The sequence below is a fragment of the Pinus tabuliformis genome, chromosome 5_1 (assembly GCF_031772625.1).
Source record: "Pinus tabuliformis cultivar Carrire ecotype Pingquan chromosome 5_1, CPIR1, whole genome shotgun sequence".
In the NCBI taxonomy this organism is placed as follows: domain Eukaryota; kingdom Viridiplantae; phylum Streptophyta; class Pinopsida; order Pinales; family Pinaceae; genus Pinus; species Pinus tabuliformis.
Window position 1 is genome coordinate 162044342 of NC_142305.1, and position 4712 is coordinate 162049053.

The window sequence follows — 4712 nt, forward strand, 5'->3', positions numbered from 1 at the left end:
CTTGGGGGGAGGCCCTCAAGATCTAAAAAATTGAAATGCTAGAAGAAAAGAGGAGAACACATTAACAAAACCACAAATAAACTTTTTTTTTATTAAAACATATAATAATTGTAAAGGCTACATTGTGGCAGACAATCTGTCCTTTTACAAAATGCGACTTGTTACTTATAGCCTTTTTTTGTTACATTACCACAGGTAAATTCCATGGGTGGGTAAATACCATGGGTGAATGAATATCATGGGTGGAAGTCACCCACAATACCATGGGTAAATTCTATGAGTGGATAAATACCATGGGAGGATGAATACCATGGGTGGATGTCACTTACAATACCATGGGAAAATACCATGGGTGGATGCCACTTACAATACCATGGGTAAATTCCATGGGTGGATGTCATTTTCCATTTGGATCATAAACCATCAATGCATCATAAGAAAAACCATATATGAAAATCACGTAAATATGGTGTTTAATAAATTCAAGGCCAAATGGAAAAGTTTTCAAGAAGTTGGGGCCTTCTTTTCCTAGAAATATGGTAAATGACATACTCAATACCTTGGTAAATTTTTCCAATCATATTGATCCTTCAAAAAACAACTAATCTATGATAAATAAGACTTGCAAACATATTTAAGCTTACAACAAAAGATGTATCCAATTATTCCAATATTGAATGAATATGGATGTTATGCAATATAGTGATATGTGGCTTATAATGGTTGGTTAACTTATACTAATAATAAGCTAATATAGCTACACTAAATAACATTGAAAGGATTACGTGGAATGATCAGAAAAGAACACTTATGAACATAGGTTCTAAAAATAACTTTAAATCATATCTATAAAATGACCAAGAAACCATTTTCATAAATAATTTTAAATATGAATATACAAGATGTAATCAAAGCATATAAGCATGAAATATATGATAATATACAACATGAAAAAACAAATATATACCAGGTTAACGCACAATAATGAGTGTATTGGCTTGAGTGGTGGGGGGCCTTCCACAACTCAACAAGTACACTTAACTTAAAACAAGAGGTTGAAACTCCAAAATCACTCCACAAATTGATCAAAATGACTGAGAAAAGTATGCAATTAAAGTCCAAGCTCTCAAGTTGAAATTTGGGTTCTCAAAAATAATATGTCTTGGCAAGCTCAGTTTGCTTGCCTTTATAGGCAAAAATTCAACAACATACCCAAAAATATTGTTCTATATTAATTAAAACCTATTCTAGGGATGATATCTGATCTAATCTATCTTGTTGAGAACTCAAATTGTGGACTTAATCTCTAAATATCAGATTTGGGCAAATTTAGCAATTCATGTTGTGTTTTCGCTGCTAGAGTGTCCATGTTCACTGGGGTTTTGAGAAGTGTTTTGGGATTGACGAGTAGGAAACCCCCCATCTCAGGATATCCATGATCAAAACCCATGTTCTATATTTTACCCAGGCCTCCTGCAAATATAACAATGAAGGATTATTTAAGAAAACTACTAAAATCTACAAATTTCTTTTACAATGCCATTAAGTACATGAAATTTAAAAAACTAAAAATTCACTAAAACTACTTTGGGAAAGTGTTGATATTGAAAAAATATGGGAAAATATTGTCATAAATGAATAAAAGAGGTATTTTTTAAGTTAAATAAGTCAAAAACCATAGAATTTTTTTTTTATTAAAAAGAGGGTTGACATTTCCCTATACTGAAGATCTAGTATGTCCTAATACTTATTCAAAAATCTGTCATTAGCTGCATCACATTGTTTTTTCTGCCTATAATAGAAGTTCCACATTATCTTTAGCATATTATGATGATTTTCCCTCTATCTTGGGCTTCTTCATGAGTAGTTTTACTCTTAAATTCTTGTTTTCAACCTTAAGTGCCTTTTTCTTTTCATACCACTTATATGTCTATGTAGAGATCATGTTGTTTTCTTCGTACAACCTCTTATTTTCCTCCTAAATGCTTTGATTTTATTTTATCAATGAGAGGTTAATTTTGGTCAACAAATTATTTTATGACTTCAATTATTTCTCTAATACTTGCATTTCTTCTATACTCTTCATCAACATCTTAATTCTTATCTTCTTGTTTTCAAGGGATTTCTCTTGAGGAGATATAACTTTCTTTGGTGATGGAACATAAGGTGTTTCAACTTTCTTTGAGGATCGACTTCTTATAATTTCTCTTATTTCCTCCTCTGTAGCTGTGCATTCATCTTCTTCATCAACAAAGATATATTCTTCAAACGAAATTTCTTTCCCTACAAACTTTTGTTCTTATTTTTCTTCGGTCTCTAAGGACTCTATAGTCATAAAGAACTTGATGGTCCCTATCAATACTTTCATTATCTTCTAAGACAAAAAAAAACTATCATTGTCTTCTATTTCAACCAAAGGAGGATTTTGGGTTCTTTGCTTCTTTTCCTTTTGAGGAAGTGTAAACCTCTCTTCTTCTGTTCCCACCTGTTTAGTCATAGATTTGGTCATTCTTCTAGGTATGGATTCTTTTGTTGGTTGTTCTTATTCATATACTTGTTCTAGTTGTTCATCTTGATCTTAAACTTCAACTTGTTGTGTATCTTCTTCCTTTATAGACTCTTTTTATTCCATTCTGACAAATTGATTTCCTTTAAGAAACGTTTCCTAAGTCTTGTGGCTTTTGGCATGTTCTCGCTCTATAATCATCTTGATCAACCCATGGTGATATATATTTTTGTCACTCTATAGATATTTTTGTGCTATGTTGGATATTTTAGTGAGACTCTTAAGTAAATAATATGGAAAATCCAAAGTACTTTCTCCTCTCCAGTTCCTAATGTGATAGAGGCATATAAGTCTAAATCTACCATCACATGTTGTGTACCTCTATATTATCAAAGTAGCCTCATCCCATGGATGCATTAACTCGTTGTAAGACATGCCTCTCTTCTAGCTTGGATTTGTCCTTGACCTCTTGATAAAATAAGTCCATGGCTTGGCTTGTAAATGTTGCATTTTAAACCATTTGTCCCCTCCTTGTGGTAACCCCATAATCTGGCTTAGTACATATTTGGACAAGTAGATGGTAATATGTCCCAGTTGAGCACAATTGCCATCAACATATAAGGAAAATTCCTTGGAAACATTTCTATTGTAGCCCTTGAATTTTATTAGAAAATTAATCCATTTATTTTACTCTAGTATCTTAATATTTTTAGGATGATTCTTATTAGTTTCAAAACCAAAGGGTCAATTTAATAGTCATTTTGACTCTCCATATATTAATCATGTATATGATTGCTTGTTCACTGTTATATGATGTAATTGTCTCTCCCTGTAAATCAAGCCTTGTCAATCTATGTCAATTCACGTATAAAAAATTTCATGTGCACAACATAGTAATCAAAAAGTCGACACCATTGAATAACAACATTAATTACGAGTTTCTCTTTTAATACTCTATCTCATTATAAGTAATGCCATGTTCTTGTTGTAAAAACACTTGGATATAGGGTAAAAAAAAAACTTTTAGAAATCTGAGACACTAAGCCTAAAAATACCCTTTGATATCCTCTAGAATTAATTATAAAATAAAATAAAAAATTTCTTTTGTCTTCGTATGCACACATCCACTAACCTGTGATAAATTGGAGTTTTGAAATATTTAAATGCAAAGAGAAATTTCTATATTTATCATAAAAATTTCAAAAATGATAAAATCACTTATTGCATTCAAACTTATGACCATACCACTAAAGTTATTGAGTAATATACATAGGCTTTTGAATTTCTAAATTGCTTCCTTTTATATGCCAGAGATCTATTAGAACAAGCAAATTGATTTTATATATACTTAGGGGCAAATATTTCTAAGTATTTTGAGACACTAATCGATTTAGGGCAAATATTTATGAGCATTCCAATCTCGTGTCTTTATCATGCAAAATTTTTACTCAGATATCTAATTTTGATTGCTAAGGAGGTAAATTAAATCACAATTTGGGCACAAATTGATTTCTGAGAAATGTAGTGTAGTTGTTTTTAAGCAAATTCCTCAAGCAATTTTTTCAAGTGAAGTTGACTACAATTTTTTTACATTTCTCCTTTGATATAATATCATATCAAAATATAGGGTTTTCCTTGAGCAGCTCTTGAACTCATTTTCCATGAAATTATAACTAAAATATAGGGTTTTTATAAGGCTAACACTTACCTCTATATTTTTATCCTCCGTGGTTAAATCTTGAGTGTCTTCCTGTAATTAAATCCTCCACAAATTTACTCTTTTACGTTGAACACATTCTCTATAGACTATGAAATCTTTGCACCTGGCTTCATGTGTTTTCAAAGGTGAATTATACTCATTTTTTTGGACCACAAATGGATAAGACTCAACATACTTGACCCTTGAATACAAATTTCACTCATAAACCAAAATTGTGAAAATATCTATGCCTACATGGGATTTATATGAATTGATCCTTCAACCTTTTTTCCCTGATCTCAAATTTAATTGATTTTCTGTGTTGATATGTCTCAAAACAAAGTGCATTAATAGTTTTCTCTTGTTAATATCTCTCGAAACAGAGTATACTTATGTGTTTGTTAATATCTCTCGAAACAGAGTATACTTAAGTGTTTAAAAACAGAGTCTATACACGTGTTTTTGTTGGTTGAGTCTTAATGAGTTTGAGTGATATGTCAAGATTTA